The sequence below is a fragment of the Orcinus orca genome, chromosome 10 (assembly GCF_937001465.1).
Source record: "Orcinus orca chromosome 10, mOrcOrc1.1, whole genome shotgun sequence".
Lineage (NCBI taxonomy): Eukaryota > Metazoa > Chordata > Mammalia > Artiodactyla > Delphinidae > Orcinus > Orcinus orca.
The window spans coordinates 28544561-28564076 of NC_064568.1; the positions used below are offsets into that span (position 1 = coordinate 28544561).

The 19516-nt window shown below is 37.6% G+C and overlaps 1 protein-coding gene across 15 annotated transcripts in view; it reads left to right on the forward strand.

The window, feature by feature from the left end:
• FHIT (fragile histidine triad diadenosine triphosphatase) overlaps window positions 1-19516 on the forward strand; it is a 1448428-nt gene that overhangs the window by 220049 nt on the left and 1208863 nt on the right. For 9 of the 15 annotated variants that reach the window (XM_049715382.1, XM_049715384.1, XM_049715385.1 and 6 more), the window contains exon 3: window positions 1246-1296. The exons of 3 other annotated variants lie outside the window; for them this stretch is intronic. The gene's annotated coding sequence lies outside the window, so the exon portion shown is untranslated. The remainder of the gene's footprint in view (window positions 1-1245; window positions 1297-19516) is intronic. 3 more of the 15 variants (XM_049715375.1, XM_049715378.1, XM_049715373.1) reach the window with 1 other exon arrangement.

Consider the following 19516-nt stretch of genomic DNA (forward strand, 5'->3'; position numbering starts at 1 on the left):
GCTCACGGGCCCAGCCGCTCTGCAGCATGTGGAATCCTCCCGGAACAGGGCACGAACCCGTGTCCCCTGAATTGGCAGGCGGACCCTCAACCACTGCGCCACCAGGGAAGCCCCAGTGCTTTTTTCTTTTAATTTTTAAATTTATTTTTGGCTGCATTGGGTCTTTGTTGCTTCGCACAGGCTGTCTCTAGTTGTGACGAGTAGGGGCTACTCTTCGTTGTGGTGCACGAGCTTCTCATTGCTGTCTTCTCTTGTTGCAGAACATGGGCTCTAGACGTGCAGGCTTCAGTAGTTGTGGTTCATGGGCCCCAGTAGTTGTGGCTCACGGGCTCTAGAGCGGAGGCTCAGTAGTTGTGGCACACGGGCTTAGTTGCTCCACGGCATGTGGGATCTTCCCGGACCAGGGATCGAACCCGTGTCCCCTGCATTGGCAGGTGGCGTCTTAACCACTGTGCCACCAGGGAAGTCCTAGATCAGTGCTTCTTAAACTTCAGTGTGCAAAGAGATCACCTAGATTCCTGGGGATTATTGTTAAAAGTGCAGATTCTGATTCAGGAGATCTAGGGTGGGGCCCAAGATTTTGTGTTTCTAACAAGGTCCCAGCTGATATCTTCTTATACTTTAAGTAGCTAGAATCTGTAAGGCTAATGTTGCCTTGCTTTTAGTTTGTGTGTTTACTGAGGCCAGGTGATTCTTCATTTCCTGGACAGGAGAGATTACTAAAAATTACCTGTTAGACCCATACAGCAGCCTACAGGCCGAAAGCCTACAAAAAGAGAATGATTTATTCCCTTCTCCATGATAAGATGACTCTCCTTGTCCCTTTTCTCTCTAATTTGGTTGAATTCAGTTGTGGCTAATTTAGAAAAAAATTGTTTTCTTCAATTCTGGTTGCTTTTATGCCAGTTTGCAGCTTCTGTGCCAGTTTGTGCCCACTTGACTTATAATCTATTTTTCCAGGTCACTGAGGATATGTGCTATTTACCCTTTACAAAGAATTTTCAAGTGGTGCTGGACTACTTAGTCCTGCATCCTACTATTACCTGAGATAGCTGGCTAAATCAAACTCCCACAGGGGAAAAAAAAATCTCATCAATCTCTTCCATTGTTACAATCACATTGTTCATCTACAGAATAAACATCATCTAGTTATTCCCTCAGGGAGGAGTTTAAATCTTGTTTATAGTCCTCACATTGCTGCAAATCTGTGGTCATTCTTCTTAATTATCATTTATTCTTTTCCAGGTGGATTTCCGTCAGAGCAGTAAATCTTGGTGCAGATCAATTTTAGGTGTTGTGAGTATTTAATAACAATTAATGTACTGATGAATATATGTAACATCACCTGATTTATCATCCCCCTATAGGCTCTTCAGAAATATATCAGAGGCACAATTTACAGTACCTGTCAAGAGAAAAATGATAAGGCCATCTTAAAAACTCAGCTTTGTATTTTCTCAGAAGAGGGGGAGGAATGGCTGTGTATCTGACATCTTCTGGCTGACTGCTGGTCTAGTCTTCCAGCCTTATCTGCTGTGGCGGTGCATGGCCTTGGCCCACATGAGGCCCGTTCTCGTGCCTCCGGGCTAACTAACTGGTCCCCAACATGTCTTCTGTGTTTTTTGCTTATTCTCTTTCCTCTGATTGCAATGTTCTACCCAATTCCTGCAGCCTTCCCCACAACACCTAAAGATAACCTTTTCAACACTTGAGTCTGACAACAATAATCACGGTAGTAGTTACATTTATCGGCCAATTGTGTGGCACTGTTCTAAGCACTTTACGTATGCAATCTCATTTGATTCTCACTACTGTGGTCTGAGCAAGAAGTTACCATTCTCCTTTTGCAGATAGAAACAGAGGCTTGCCCAAGTTTACATAGTGAGTAACTTGCCCAAGTTTACATAGTGAGTAGGGGAGCCTGGGTTTGAACCCAGGCTGTCTGATTCTAGAATCCTTCCTCCTAACCGTTCAGCTATACTGCTCAGATTTTTCCTTCTACCTGGGACGTTCCTCCTTTCTCTCGTTTGCTTTGAGGCAGACGACATAGTTGCCATTGACCAGGACCTGGGTTCCAAACTCATGGCTCTTTCCCCAGTCTTCTCCTAGCATTTTGTACCTACCCGTACCACTTCTCTTGTGTTATAGGATAATGTGGGTTTTCTCCCTGCTCTTGGAGGCAGAGAGGGGCATATTTTACTTACCTTTTAGTGCTTTCATGAGTTGTAGAAAGCTATCCTGACTTTACCAAATTTGGGTTTCTAGATAGTAAATTTTCCATAATTATGGCGGAACTTGAAGCTCTATATGCTTGCTTTATCATCATGCAGGAGGGGGATATTCAGTGTACCGTATTTAAATATAATAATCCAGTTGGGTAGACTCAACTGAAGCTAAAACCTTTTAAACCCCACCTTTAGTGCTTTGAAGATGGGCCTGGAGCTCTGCTGAGAGCTTATAGGTTCCTTGTAGGTTAAAGCAATGGTTAGCTTAGTGGTGTGCTGGTAAGTTTTTAACCACTGGCTCTCCAGGAAAAGAATGTGTGTGTGCGCACGTGTGCATTTATTATAAATTTTACTGATGTAAAGGATATGTAGCTATAATTTATAAATAATAATGAAATAATCACTACTCTTTATTGTAAGTTCCAGAAGCCAATAGATTCTCATATAACACTATTGTTGATTTTGTCAAACTCTTGAATCCATAGCCACTCTATGTTTGCAATTGATGAACAAGTGTAGTTCTGTGAAAAATATTGTATAATAGTTTTAAATGCTGGAAGAATACATCAATAATTTTTTTTGTTCTACTCAGAGTTAACATCTACAGATGTGGCACACTTTTAAGTCTGATATGCATATTCTCCATCTCTCTCAAATGAACAAAACAATATCAAATCTTGATTTGTAGCATTTGCCAATTTGGCCTCTTTTTTTTTTTTTTGGTACGCGGGCCCCTCACCGCCAAGGCCTCTCCCGTTGCGGAGCACAGGCTCCGGACGCGCAGGCTTAGCGGCCATGGCTCACGGGCCCAGCCGCTCCGCGGCACGTGGGATCCTCCCGGACCGGGGCGCGAACCCGCGTCCCCTGCACTGGCAGGCGGACCCCCAACCACCGCGCCACCACGGAAGCCCAATTTGGCCATTTTTAAACTACCGATTTGACTTGACTGAAAGTGGACTTGGGCAGAGATGCAGAATAGCAGTACGTTAAACAGCATTTCCACCATACAGCTATAATAGATGCAAGTAACCTTAAGAGTAAAGATGATAGTAAAAGAATTGGAAAGTGATGAGTTTTGTGTATTTATTACCCTTTTAAAATATTTTTACTTAATTGTGAATTACATATTATAGTTTATAAAATTATATAACTTAATTTTTAATAATGGCTTTGTTATATATATGGAATCTAAAAAATATGGTTCTGAAGAACGTAGGGGCATGACAGGAATAAAGACATAGAGACAGACATAGAGAACGGACTTGAGGACATGGGGAGGGGGAAGGGTAAGCTGGGATGAAGTGAGAGAGTGGCATGGACATATATACACTACCAAATGTAAAATAGATAGCTAGTGGGAAGCAGCCGCATAGCACAGGGAGATCAGCTCAGTGCTCTGTGACCACCTAGAGGGGTGGGATAGGGAGGGTAGCAGGGAGACGCAAGAGGGAGGAGTTATGGGGATATATGTATATGTATAGCTGATTCAGTTTGTTATAATGTAGAAACTAGCACACCATTGTAAAGCAATTAGACTCCAATAAAGATGTTAAAAAAAAAAAGAAGAAGCTACTGGTCAGAAATTTAAAAAATAAATTAATTAATTAAATAATGGCTGTGTTTAACAACTGGCTTGCAAAATTCTTGAAATTTAACAATGGGCTCTTATAAGTCTAGAGGTGGCTTCAGCACACCACTGGGTCAGTCCAGCTCAAAAGTGCTGTTTGGTTATCAAACTCAGGCATGGGGAGGATAAGGCTTGAATTTCAGCTCTGAATTTTACTTTCAGTTTATAGATTAATTTACTTACTGTTTGTTTAAGCATATTGTATGTCATAAAGTATTTTGTAAGTCTTAAGATTTCCCAGATCTGGCAAGACTGGTGAAGAAATGTGCATTTAACATTGTTGAGTCCTCTCTTTGAGCCAGGCCCTGTGCTAAGAACTGTACTTGCATTATCTTGCCTGGACTTCTTAGGAGATAAGTACTATTATTATCTTCATTCTGTAGAAGGGAAAACCAAGGCTTGGTGAGAATCAGAGGCACACTGGTCAGTGCTGGAGGAGGGAGTCAGCCCATACCCCAGAAGAACTCATGGCTTCTGCCGAGGAAAGCAGAGAAGAGAGGAAGAGGAAAAATGGCAGATGAAGAGGATAAAGCAGGCTCTTTTATCATATTTCTGTCCCCTCTTCGTACTCATGCTTCTTCTTCTTGACGTGGGTGTGGTGCTAGGAGAAGAATGTCCCCTTCTTCCCCTGAGTATAAAATCATTCCATCTTCATTGTAGAGCAACAGAAAATGCATAAAAGTATAGAGGTAAAAATAAAAATGACTTCTGATTTTATTACTCAGTGGCAACCAAGATTTTAACTTTTAGGAGTATATATCAATAAAATTTTATGCACATAACATATAAAATGTAAATAATATATAATATGGCAAAATATATGTTTACTTTTATTTATTTAACAATTATTTCTTTCCATTATTATTCCCTTAATTTGGAAAGGGTTATCTTTTTGATAACTGCAGTCCTTGGCTATTTGGAAAATAAAACTTAGGGGCTGGAACTGCAGAAACAGAAGCTACATATAATCACCACATCTTTTCCTATTTATTGCAATCTTTTCCCACAGAAGATAGTCAACAGATATATTAAGAAGCACCACATGAGTAATTTGAGCTTCTGTTATTTCTGTTTCTTACTTTTCTCCATGCTTTGGTAGATGGCAAGTAGGAGAGCCAACATTTGGATGTTCCAGAAACTTATTATTTACTTCCTGGATAATTTCATATTTGTTCTGACACTGAGAACATTTGCCATATTTCTTGATCTGTAAATCTGAATTCTTCTGAATTCTGTTTGTTAGTGCTTTTGTTGATAAGAAAGAAAGGTGATATTTTCATGCACCAAGTGCTTATCCACTCAAAAGGGAAAAGCAAAACAAAATTCATACCTGGGTTCAGGCTAGATTTTTACAAATCTAGCCCTTTGGAGACATTGCCCATGAAGAACAAAATCATATGGAGTGACATTTGGTCCCCAACCTAACTAAGAGTACTTCTGGGACCTTTAATCTACTGCGGCAACTATCATGTTTGACCAAAGTCAGTGAAACGTTTCCCCTTTTATATTCAGTTATGTGACTAGTGGAATCATTTAATAAGCTTTGTCTTGCAGCTTATTATATATAAGTCCTGTGTGGTTTGACCTAATAAATCATTATCCCTGTCTTGATCTTCAGATGTCAAACAGGTCATATTACTCTGAAAGAAATGTCGTCAAATTTTGTGTGTAAGATTATGTTGGTTATTTTCCTGTTTAGGAAGACCAACCTATATAGAGATGGAAAAATAATGTCTAACTAGGCAATAGAGGGTGGAGAGAAAGTAAAATAAGAGATATTTTGTATTGACAATTGCTAAATATAGGCAAGGTGACGTTTAAAACATTATCATCTTTATAGCTTTTATAAACACTCTCTTGGAAACAATGGCATATGGTTAGGGCTCAAAGAAGAAAAGCTGTCTCTTGTACATTAATCAGACTTGCTCTGTAAAGATTGTTTCCTGAGAAACTGTAGTAGTTATTAACAGAAGCTATGTCTAGTATATTTATTTTATAGCATATTGTTAATAGCAATGATCGTATTTCATTTTAAAAATCATAAAATTTGTTCTCTTTTGAAATATTTTGATAGCTTGGTTTAAATTACAGTGTTGTTACAGTATGTATTTCGTTGGCGTTGTTAGACTATTACACCTTTACGTACTTAGTGATAACTAGCTTCTTGATGGTCCATTTTTCTTTCTTTATCCATACTTTGTTCCACACATGTAAACATAGACGTATAATTATACAGATTTCTTTTCCTTAAAAAGAAAAAGAAAACCCAGACAGAAGCTCTTCCCTCCAGAAAGAAAACTCAGTTTTACCAGACAATTTAAAGCTTAGTAGAAGTCTTAGCTGGGCCTCTTTCAAGACCTAGTGTATTCATTTTCAAGTGCTAAGTGGAATAAAATTAGTATTTAGAGTTTGCTTCTCTGTTGTTTGATTAAGTTTTCTTTTAGGCAGAACAAGGTTGAATTTCATATGAAAATGCTAAGTATTATATATGTTTGTAAAAGTGAGCCCTTTAGAGTTTAGCCTTCTCCCTCCTTTTTCTTCCTTAGAAAGAGATTTATGTGTAGGTCATGTGCAAAGACACTTGTTGATGACAGGAATATAACCCTCGTGTGCAGCAGTATCTCTTCTATTCTGTTTGGATCATAAATTTCATTTTATAATATATGTCACATTATCCCATTATTTTCCCAATTTATGACTGGCTTTTATAATACTGTCCAAGATGAAAATCATATGAATAAATGAAGGTGTTATCTTAGACATTCCTTTTACTCTTGGCGTCTGGAGACGAGGTAGTCTGACTTGAATAGAACAAGAAATGACAGCTTTTCTCTGAGAGTTCTGAGTAGGAATGTGAAAGGCGTCCATGGGAGCCAGCTCCCGGATAATGTTTAAAGCTATAGAGCAAAGAATTTCCTTTTACATTAAAACACCAAGGCATAAAGAGCATTAAATGTGCTACATAGTATCACACTATGCAGAGTATAAGTGTGAAAGAAACTACAAGTCACTAAATTTTTGGAATATCATTAGATGAGATTCTGTTTCTGTTCCCATATGTGGTAATCTATTAGACCTCCTAGGCAATATGTTGAAGAGACTCAAAATATACTTACTGAGTTGTCTTATTTTCAAAATATACTATAGGTCTGTTCATTCCTTCCTCCCTCCCGCCTCCTGCATGCCCCTACCAGACATAGAATAGTACCTTATAACATTTGAAGGAATAAAAAGGAAAATAACATGACTGAACCGTTTTATGTTGGGGACTTGCCAAAATAGTTTTAAGTCCAACTAATGAAGAAAAATTCTTTATAACCGATCTTAACTGTTCAAACTGATCTAAAATATATTGTGTTGGATATAATATAAAGGCAATACATACTTAAAGTTAATTATGAGGTAGATAAGGGTGCATTGTAGCTGATATATCAGATATTTTATATGTAAAAAATAAGCACACAGATCCCTTCTAAGGAAAGTTCCTCCTAAGGAAGGCCAGTACAGCCTAATTTTTCTACTGAGTAAAAACAGGAAAACCAGACTTCAAATCAGAAATTGTCATTTAATTTAATTGTTCATGCTTTATTTATTCCATTACTGTGAGGATGACTGCTGGTCTGTCTAATTTAGAATCTCACTGCTACTCTGTCCAGTTTATTATCTTTAAGGTTTATCAGCTGTGCAATCAAGCTGAACTATTTGTGTTTTACTGAAGATAGACACATTGAAAGAGAATGAGGAGCCTGGGGACAATGGGAATAGTTACAACAGAGGTTTAAATGAGAATACATATTTGTTCCCTACATGAGAGAAGGACCAAAAAAAATTTTTTTTAAGGTAAATATGTGATTAAATTAGACACACTGTGATTTATAATTTAGTTTTTGCTAACTTGGTTCTGTAGCAAAGGAAAGAATATTGGAAAGATTCATTTTACCTTATCTCAGTAGCCTTAAAAATCTTTGCTTTGAACTTCCATTGCTGGAATGATATATCAGGTTGATAGACTGTCTGTTATGGATATCTGACTGACCAACAATCTCATGGGCCTTAGGAAAGGTTTCACAGTCAAATCCCCTTTGTGGCCAAACTTAGGAAACCCAGAATTAAATAACTCTTTAGAGAAACTGAAAATTGGACATTTACTTCTTTAAGGTAGGTGATAAACGTACATGGTGTTTAAATTATTTAAGAGCTAGTTGGTTTACCATTTGATCACAAGTAAAGGTTCTAGAATTGTCCTGCATCATTTCTAAATTGGGAAAACAAAACCCAAGCCTTTCTTTCCATGATTAGTCACTTGTACTAGTGCTGTATTGATTAGGGCCTCTTTTGGAGTCAGACAGACAAATGTGTATTTAAGTTCTGGTTCTATCACTTACTAGCTGGGGGGACTTTGGGAAAATTCCTTACCATTTCTCAGGCTCAGGTTCAGTATGTAAAATGAAGGTGATAAAAGTACTTACCTAAAGAAATTTTATGAAAATTAATTTAGGTTATGCCTATATACTGCCTGACACATAGTGACTAATAAGTAATTGCTGCTGTTTTTATTATTGTTATTGATTTGTCTTAGTGCTCTAGTCCTCTCCTTGAATTCCAGTAGAGCTGTTGCTATTGTCTCCTCCTTTTCTTTTTCTTAACATCTTTATTGGAGTATAATTGCTTTACAGTGTTGTGTTAGTTTCTGCTATATAACAAAGTGAATGAGCTATACGCATACGTATGTCCCCATAAACCCTCGCTCTTGCATCTTCCTCCCACCCTCCATATCCCATCCCTTCAAGTGGTCACAAAGCATCCAGCTGATCTCCCTGTGCTCTGCGGCTGCTTCCCACTAGCTGTTTTACATTTGGTAGTGTATATATGTCCATGCTACTCTCTCACTTTGTCTCAGCTTCCCTTTCCCCTCCCCGTGTCCTCAAGTCCATTCTCTACATCTGTGTCTTAATTCCTGTCGGGCCCCTAGGTTCATCAGAACCATTTTTTTTTTAGATTCCATATATTTGTGTTAGCATACGGCATTTGTTTTTCTCTTTCTGACTTACTTCACTCTGTATGACACACTCTAGGTCCATCTACCTCACTACAAATAACTCAATTTCGTTTCTTTTTATGGCTGAGTAATATTCCATTGTATATATGTGCCATATCTTCTTTATCCATTCATCTGTAGATGGACATGTAGGTTGCTACCATGTCCTGGCTATTGTAAATGCTACCATGTCCTGGCTATTGTAAATAGTGCTGCAATGAACATTATGGTACATGACTCTTTTTGAATTATGGTTTTCTCAGGGTATATGCCCAGTAGTGGGATTGCTGGGTCATATGGCAGTTCTAGTTTTAGTTTTTTAAGGAACCTCCATACTGTTCTCCATAGTGGCTGTATCAATTTACATTCCCACCAACAGTGCAAGAGGGTTCCCTTTTCTCCACACCCTCTCCAGCATTTATTGTTTGTAGATTTTTTGATGATGGCCATTCTGACTGGTGTGAGGTGACACCTCATTGTGGTTTTGATTTGCATTTCTCTAATGATTAGTGATGTTGAGCATCCTTTCATGTATTTGTTGGCAATCTGTATATCTTCTTTGGAGAAATGTCTATTTAGGTCTTCTGCCCATTTTTGGATTGGGTTGTTTGTTCTTTTGAAATTGAGATGTATGAATGGCTTGTACATTTTGGAGATTAATCCTTTGTCAGTTGCTTCATTTGCAAATATTTTCTTCCACTCTGAGGGTTGTCTTTTCGTCTTGTTTATGGTTTCCTTTGCTGTGCAAAAGCTTTAAGTTTCATTAGGTCCCATTTGTTTATTTTTGTTTTTATTTCCATTTCTCTAGCAGGTGGGTCAAAGAGGATCTTGCTGTGATTTATGTCACAGAGTGTTCTGCCTATGTTTTCCTCTGAGTTTGATAGTGTCTGGCCTTACATTTAGTTCTTTAATCCATTTTGAGTTTATTTTTGTGTATGGTGTTAGAAAGTATTCTAATTTCATTCTTTTACATGTAGCTGTCCAGTTTTCCCAGCACCACTTATTGAAGAGGCTGTCTTTCTCCATTGTATAATCTTGCCTTCTTTATCAAAGATTAGGTGACCATAAGTGCTTGGGTTTATCTCTGGGCTTTCTATCCTGTTCCATTGATCTATATTTCTGTTTTTGTGCCAGTACCATACTGTCTGGATTACTGTAGCTGTGTAGTATAGTCCGAAGTCCAGAAGCCTGCTTCCTCCAGCTCTGCTTTTCTTTCTCAAGATTGCTTTGGCTATTCAGGGTCTTTTGTGTTTCCATACAAATTGTGAAATTTTTTGTCCTAGTTCTGTGAAAAATGACATTGGTAGTTTGATTGCACTGAATCTGTAGATTGCTTTGGGTAGTATAGTCATTTTCACAATATTTATTCTTCCAATCCAAGAACCTGGTATATCTCTCCATCTGCTTGTATCATCTTTAATTTCTTTCATCACTGTCTTATAGTTTTCTGCATACAGGTCTTTTGTCTCCTTAGGTAGGTTTATTCCTAGGCATTTTATTCTTTTTGTTGCAATGGTAAATGGGAGTGTTTCCTTAATTTCTCTTTCAGGTTTTTCATCATTAGTATATAGGAATGCAAGAGATTTCTGTGCATTAATTTTGTACCCTGCTACTTTACCTAGTTCATTGGTTAGCTCTAGTAGTTTTCTGGTAGCATCTTTACGATTTTCTATGTATAGTATCATGTCATCTGCAAACAGTGACAGTTTGACTTCTTTTCTGATTTGGATTCCTTTTATTTGTTTTTCTTCTCTGACTGCTGTGGCTAAAACTTACAAAACTATGTTGAATAATAGTGGTGACAGTGGGCAACCTTGTCTTGTTCCTGATCTTAGAGGAAATGGTTTCAGTTTTTCACCATTGAGAACGATGCTGGCTGTGGCTTTGTCATATATGGCCTTTATTATGTTGAGGTATGTTCCCTCTGTGCCTACTCTCTGGGGAGTTTTTATCATAAATGGGTGTTGAATTTTGTTCAAAGCTTTTTCTGCATCTATTGAGTTTAGCATACGGTTTTTAGCCTTCAATTTGTTAATATGGTGTATCACAATGATTGATTTGCATATATTGAAGAATCTGTGCATTCCTGGGATAAACCCCAGTTGATCATGGTGTATGATCCTTTTAATGTGCCGTTGGATTCTGTTTATAGTATTTTGTTGAGTATTTTTGCATCTCTGTTCATCAGAGATATTGGCCTGTAGTTTCATTTGTTTGTGACATCTTTGTCTGGTTTTGATATCAGGGTGATGGTGGCCTCAGAGAGTGAGTTTGGGAGTGTTCCTCCCTCTGCTATATTTTGGAAGAGTTTGAGAAGGATAGATGTTAGCTCTTCTCTAAATGTTTAATAGAATTTGCCTGTGAAGCCATCTGATCCTGGGCTTTTATTTGTTGGAAGATTTTTACTCACAGTTTCAATTTCAGTGCTTGTGATTGGTCTGTTTATATTTTCAATTTCTTCCTGGTTCAGTCTTGGAAGGTTGTGCTTTTCTAAGAATTTGTCCATTTCTTCCAGCTTGTCCATTTTATTGGCATATAGTTGCTTGTAGTAGTCTCTCATGATCCTTTGTATTTCTGCAGTGTCAGTTGTTACTTCTTCTTTTTCATTTCTAATTCTGTTGATTTGAGTCTTCTCCCTTGTTTGCTTGATGACTTGGCTAATGGTTTAAAAATTTTGTTTATCTTCTCAATGAACCAGCTTTTAGATTTATTGATCTTTGTCATTGTTTCCTTCCTTTCTTTTTCATTTATTTCTGATCTGATCTTTATGATTTCTTTCCTTTCGCTAACTTTGTTTTTTTTTTTGTTGTTGTTGTTCATCTTTCTCTAATTGCTTTAGGTTTAAGGTTAGGTTCTGTATTTGAGATGTTTCTTGTTTCTTGAGGTAGGATTGTATTGCTATAAACTTTCCTCTTAGAACTGCTTTTGCTGTATCCCATGGGTTTTGGGTCATCGGGTTTTCATTGTCATTTGTTTCTAGGTAATTTTTGATTTCCTTTTTGATTTCTTCAGTGATCTCTTGGTTATTTAGTACTGTACTGTTTAGCCTTCATGTGTTTGTATTTTTTAGATTTTTTTCCTGTAATTGATATCTAGTCTCATAGCGTTGTGGTTGGAAAAGATACTTGATACAATTTCAAATCTTAAATTTACCAAGGCTTGTTTTGTGACCCATGAAATGGTCTATCCTGGAGAATGTTCCATGGACACTTGAGAAGAAAGTGTATTCTGTTGTTTTTGGATGAAATGGCCTATAAATATCAATTAAGTCCATCTTGTGTAATGTGTCATTTAAAGTTTTTGTTTCCTTATTTATTTTCGCTTTGGATGATCTGTCCATTGGTGAAAGTGGGGTGTTAAAGTCCCCTACTATGCTTGTGTTACTGTCTATTTCCCCTTTTATGACTGTTAGCATTTGCCTTATGTATTGAGGTGCTCCTATGTTGGGTGCATAAATATTTACAATTGTTATATCTTCTTCTTGGATTGATCCCTTGATCATTATGTAGTGTCCTTCTTTGTCTCTTGTAATAGTCTTTAATTTAAAGTCTATTTTGTCTGATATGAGAATTGCTATTCCAGCTTTCTTTTGATTTCCATTTGCATGGAATATGTTTTTCCATCCCCTCACTTTCAGTATGTATGTGTCCCAGATCTGAAGTGGGTCTCTTGCAGACAGCATATATATGGGTCTTGTTTTTGTATCCATTCAGCCAGTCTGTGTCTTTTGGTTGGAGCATTTAATCCATTAACATTTAAGGTAATTATCGATATGTATGTTCCTATTACCATTTTCTTAATTGTTTTGGGTTTGTTTTTGTAGGTCTTTTCCTTCTCTCGTGTTTCTTGCGTAGAGACATTCCTTTAGTATTTTTGTAAAGCTGGTTTGGTGGTGCTGAATTCTCTTAACTTTTGCTTGTCTGTAAAAGTTTTAATTTCTACTTTGAATCTGAATGAGATCCTTGCTGGGTAGAGTAATCTTGGTTGTAGGTTTTTCCCTTTCATCACTTTAAATATGTCCTGCCACTCCCTTCTGGCTTGCAGAGTTTCTGCTGAAAGATCAGCTGGTAACCTTATGGGAATTCCCTTGTATGTTATTTTTTGCTTTTCCCTTGCTGCTTTTAATATTTTTTCTTTGTATTTAATTTTTGATAGTTTGAATAATATGTGTCTTGGCATGCTTCTCTTTGGGTTTATCCTGTATGGTACTCTCTGTGCTTCCTGGGCTAGATTGACTATTTCCTTTCCCACGTTACGGAAGTTTTCAACTATAATCTCTTCAAATATTTTCTCAGACCCTTTCCTTTTCTCTTCTTCTTCTGGGACCCCTATAATTCCAATGTTGGTGCATTTAGTGTTGCCCCAGAGGTCTCTGAGACTGTCCTCAATTCTTTTCATTCTTTTTTCTTTATTCTGCTCCCTGGCAGTTATTTCCACCATTTTATCTTCCAGCTCACTTATCCTTTCTTCTGCCTCATTCTGGTATTGATTCCTTCTAGAGTTTTTTTAATTTCAGTAATTGTGTTGTTCATCACTGTTTGTTTGCTGTTTAGTTCTTCTAGATCCTTGTTAAATGTTTCTTGCATTTTCTCCATTCTGTTTCCGAAATTTTGGATCATCTTTGCTATCATTACTCTGAATTCTTTTTCAGGTAGGTTGCCTATTTCATCTTCATTTATTTGGTCTTGTAGGTTTTTACCTTGCTCCTTTGTCTCTAACTTTTTTTTTTGTCAGTTCATTTATTTATTTATTTTTTTGATGGGTGGTGCTGTATTCCTGTCTTACTGGTTGTTTAGCCTGAGTCGTCCAGCACTGGACTTTGCAGGTGGTTGGATACAGCTGGGTCTTGGTGCTGAGATGAGGACCTCCGGGAGGCCTTACTCTGATTGGTATTCCCTGGGGTCTGAGGTTCTCTGTTGTCCAGCGGTTTGGACTTGGGAGCTCCCACCACAGGAGCTTGGGCCTAACCTCCAGCCTGGGAACCAGGATCCCGCAAGCCGGTCACTGGGTTTTCCTCCCATGCCCTTAGGTGTCTGTGGTCCCTCACGGGTGTGTGGTTGGTGCCCTAATTGTGAGGAGACATGAATTCCACGTCCTTCTAGTACGCTATCTTGATTCCACCAGGGCTAAGTCTTTACCTCCTCCCGTATCTTCTTTTTCCCTTTTTGGTAGACTGCCCAACTTTGAAATATGCTTTGTTACCATCGTTTTCAATGTTTTGTGGCAGGACTTTTTTTTTAAAGTCACTTCTGCCTGAGGCAGGTGTTCCTTTTCAATATCTGCTGATTAGTCTTGCGATTCTGAGAGATATTATAGAATAAATCAATGCCTTTGTAGAAGATGATGCCCCTCTGTTACAAAATTCTTCACAATATTATTTCAGCAAATCATTCATTTGTTCATTTACTCATTCATTTGATCAGTTCATAGAAAGCTGTGGAGCATATTGGATACCAAAGTGACAAATGAATCTTGGAACCTTGTCTTCAGGGAATCTTATGTGAGCGCAGCTGTGTCCCTAATCATGGGAGATGGGAGTGCAAGTTGTACGAGTGATACACCTGATTCAGAGAAAAGTAGAAAACAAAACTGTCATGCGAAATGAGGCCTAATTTTTTCAAAACATGTGTTGCCATCCTTCATGGTTCTTGCATGTGTCCAGAAGTTTTCTGAATAATCTCCATAACTGTTTTTATGAGCTCAGCTCATCTTCCAGTTAAACTTGTTTTCCTTCAACTAACATTCAAAATAAGTAAATCACACACACATTATTATTTTCAGTTGTTCTCATTGCTTGTCTTGCCATAGGGCTTGTTTTGTGGTATCTTGCCCTTGCATGTGTACAGGTCAGCTTTTGGGAAAAACCTGGGTGTCTATACCCCTTTGTGGTATGTTTCTGTATTCCTATCAATGTGCAGCTTGTGTTTATAAATTTCCTCTGTGCCTCATATGAGTTTTCCCTTAGGTTGTGCACACACATAGGTAATTCATACACAGAGTGCTCCTCTGGGAGCCCAGTGTATACCCTATGGTTGCTCTGAAAAGCCAGGAGCTCATTTCATTAGTGATGGAGCCATGCAACTGAGGGTTCTCCTGCACTCTAATGCTGTGAATCAGATTTCGCAAAGAAAGAAAAGTTGAACAGACACAAAGGCTGGCTTCCGTATATACCTGGGTGGCTGCAGGCTCTTATCCATAAATGGCCCATTATCAGTAAGTAACTTTTAGGAAATCAGGCAACATAAATTTATTTTTGTTTAAGCAAATAACTCGTAAATGCTAAGTTCCCAAATCCCCTGTGTCCTTTCAACAATGCTTATACTGAAATGGGCATTTCTTTGTCCTACTCTCTTTGTTTGTTCTACTCTCTTATTTTACTGTTTTGGCAATTTAGTACTCATATTTGTTTTGTCCTGTTTTGTCCTGTTTTCCACCCTAGGGATGAATGCTTTATTACTTTTTAACATCTTTGTTCCATTCATCACTAGATTTTCATTAATCATTCATCACCTTTCCTTTTCCTCCACTTCTCATCCCTCTGTCTTTATTCTACCCACATGCTCCCGTCTTAAATCATGGTTAAGGTAATAAGAGGCTCTGCCTAGGAAATCAGGTAGCTGATGAGCTTTCACAGAATTCTTTAAATGCGTTTACAGCTTTTTTGAGAGCACATTCTCTTTGGACCTCCTTCCTTTTGTTTGGAAGAGGCCTGCGTGCATGTTGCAGATGTTCCCAGGGGCCTTTGAGAGTAGACAAGTGAAGGAGCAGTCTCAGCATCATTATGTCTTTGGACAGCTTAGCAAATAGTCTTCAACACTTATTAGACTGACAACAGTTTTTAAAAAGAAAGAAAAAGAAAAAAATGTCCCTTTGAAGATCCATATCGTTTCTCTGTGCTTTGACCAGTGCCAGTCCTTGGAAAGTTCTGTCTTCCTGTTCTGCTTTTCATCCCACTTGACCCTCAGGTAAACAAGTAAACGTTTGAGAATAGTTTCTATGCTCCCAGCTCAAACCCAGAGGCCTCAAATCACTATACTGAAGTAGAATACAAAGGAGAGAGAGACAGAGAGAAAGACAGAGAGAGGGAAGGGGAGATTGAACCACATTACTATATGTCTTTCACCTGCTTTCTTATTCTAGCAACCAGGAGTAGAACCATTGCACTGTATCTAACTGAAAGCACAAAATTGCTAATCTGAACTAAGTTCCAGAGTGCCGGTTTGCTTTAAAGCAAACAAACAGAAAGCCATAGTGACATTTCTGAAGGCATGCCTCCAAGTGCTTAATGTAATTACTTCTTGGTTCCTGAGATGTAATTAATTAGATGAAAAGAGATCAAGCATAAGCCTTCCCTGGTGGCGCAGTGGTTACTAGTCCGCCTGCCAATGCAGGGGACATGGGTTCGAGCCCTGGTCCGGGAAGATCCCACATGCTGCGGAGCAGCTAAGCCCGTGTGCCACAACTACTGAAGCCCGTGTGCCTAGAGCCTGTGCTTACAACAAGAGAAACCACTGCAATGAGAAGACCCAACACAGCCCCAAATAAACAAATAAATAACTAAATTTATTTTTTAAAAAAAGAAATCAAGCATAATCTAAAAGGATATAAGAGATTTTCTAAATAGGAGTGACTCTGGCCTTCAGAGCCATGACAATAATCACTAGATCCAGGGACACAAACGTCTTCACCAGCCCATCATTATGGCTGGAAAACCTCCTGAAATCAAGAACCTCTGAACTTTACATAGAGTAAGGTGAGTTGGGAGGATAAAAAAGAATTTTTATTCTCAAGTCTGTGGGATGTTTTCTTAATTTATTTTCAGCATAGTCATTCTTTACCTGGGGTTTCTGCTTTAACTGACATCAAGGCTGTTTTATTGAAAAATTTTCAGTTTCTTGATCAAGCACTTAGTCTGACATACTTTGTCTATTGTTACTGCTAAATTAAATTTCACTCTGACAGCTGACCACCAAGTCAGGCCCCACTTTGTCTGGGAGCTCCTTTGATTTAGAAAAAGTACCTTATCTGGCAACCTCTTCTTTTGTACCTCCTTTTTACAAATATGTTTTAACAGGCTTCAAGATGAGAGAAAAGGGGATCTTTTAAAATTCCTAATAATTTTTTTTTTTTTAAGCTGGGAGGGTTGTGAAGTCATGAAAGCATAGAACTACAGATTAATGTAGCTCTTGAGCCTCATGGCGGCTGAAAACATGTCCCCACCTACATCTTTTATCTCCCTTCTCCTCCTAGGCACACACTTCATCCTCTTCTAGGCTACAAGGAGTAAATAGTGATCCTTGCCAGAAACAAAGGACATAGGAGAAGAGAAACAAATGAATATCACTGTTTTCTAGTTGTAGCTGAAGAATATGGAATCTCTTTACTGCAGGGACCTTAAAATTATGCACTGTGATGGCAGCCTTTTGTTCATTTTGAAGGAAAGAACACAAATCCCCATAGCAGGAGTTCTCGATGTTGACAGGGGTGTAGGGTAGTGATGCAGCTTGAGTCAGAATCTGGTTGGGCTAGATGTGGGTATTCTGTCAAAAAATTTCGTCCCTTGAAACATGGACCTTCTCGTCTGCCCTCCTTGCCCCCTTTCCTTCCCCTCCTCAAATTATTGGTTGAGAGCTACCTTCTCATTTTATAGATAAGAAAATGGAGTTCCATAGAGAGGTCAAGGGGCTTGTAAGGATCATCAGACCTCAAGAAATACTTATCCCCTGTTTCATTAGGAGTTTCTTGTCTCCAAGAGGAAACCAGGAAAGAAATCTGGTTATAGGGACAAGAACTATATGAAACCAATACTTATCTGTGTTCTCAGATAAAAAACGATTTGTGTTTTAATCCTGTTATGAATTAGTGATAAAATTTGGCGATGCCATGTTTGAAAAGGCCTGATTGCTTAAAGTTGCCCACCTCCTTCTGTGATATCATCGTACCATTTTCACCTCCTCTTTTTTCTTTCTCCCTTCTCTTCTGTTTTCTTTTTGTTGCCATGCTGAACTCAATAACATATTTGTGAAGACACTTAATAAGGGATTATTCTTGAAAATCTGCTACAGGATCAAAGCATCACATTTGTATTTTGGACTTAAAAAGTGAAGAGCCTGTAAATAGAATTCAGTGATGAATTTTTATAATCATGGAGCCATATTTCAGAAGCGCTAGAGGAGATTGTTATTTAAAAGAAGCTTGTAATGAGTCGTATGGTAAAGCAAATAATTAGTATCGTATTTGTTTGGGCAATTCATCATGTCCACAGTTCTGTGACTTGGAGACCTCAATTTCTAAGGGAACAGTGGATCAAAGAGCAAATGTTAAAGTAGGGCCAGGAAAGCACACTTTCTAATTCCAGAAATAAGAAGGCAGAAGAAATAAAGCAGAAAGCTCCAATTTCTTTGTTCCCTACACCTTGAAAGATTTTTGGAATAATTATAGACCTCAAAATTTTCATCATAAGTTTAAAGAATTACCAAGAACATAATTTCTGGTGTATTGTAAATGTTGGAATTTTAAAATTAAAAGTCTAAATCATTTTAAAGTATACCCATTTAGATCCTATAATACTATTATAATTTGATTCTCACCATCGTCTATTTAAAAATATAAAAGCAAGTTCTTTCTGAAAACTGTACACCGATACTTTTTCTCTTTTAATTCATGTTTTTATTTACTTACCTTACAGAATTTTATCAATGAAATATGCTTAAACATTTTTATTGATCATTGTATAGTCTCAGAACCTTAAAATAAATATAACTTCCTGAGTCCATAATCCTCTAAATTTCAAAAATGACATCTGGATTGAGTTTTTATTACCGTTGTTACTAGCACAGATTGACCAAAACCACGAATAATATTAAATATTGATAAATAATCACTAAATATAAAAGTTAAATTTATTGGAACTTCATCTGTTAATGAGATGGACATTTTTTTTTAAACTAGTTTTGTATGAAGTCAAATATTATTTATTTCTGGAACAAGATAGGATTTATCACAATGCCAATTTTTCATATTTCTAGATGTAAACATTGAGAAATCTTTCTCACACAAATAAGTAGATGAGATTGGAGAGATTATTTTTATCGTTGAATTTAAAAAAAAATCCTTACTAGTTTTATGCCCAAAATCACACAATGATTTCTCATCAAATTATTGTTCATGATTCATCCTCTGACACCTCAATTAGTTGTCCTTCAATTTTGTTGAAAGGAAAGACTGACTTGCAAAAGTATTTGTTAATCAGTCATTTGAGATGTTCACTTTCTGTGTTTCTGGGAAGTACACCAAAGACTTACCAAAGCCTCTCAAATACCCATTGATTATACTTGTTGCTCTTTCTCTTAGAGGCACCATGTTCATCTTGATACACTCAGACTTGGGGAAAATAAAAATATTCCAAAATTCAATACAGCTTGGCAGAAATGATTTTTATTTGGACAAAATGCTTTTATCTTGTCACATGCTTTAAATATATTTTATCGGAACCGTGAAGCTGCTGATTTAGCTCATTAAGCTTATGAAAAATGTCTACCTATCTAAACTATTTTGAGAAACTTATTTGTTGACTCAATCAGCTAGGTCAGGTTTTCTTTCTTTAAGGTTGAATTTTGTATTCAC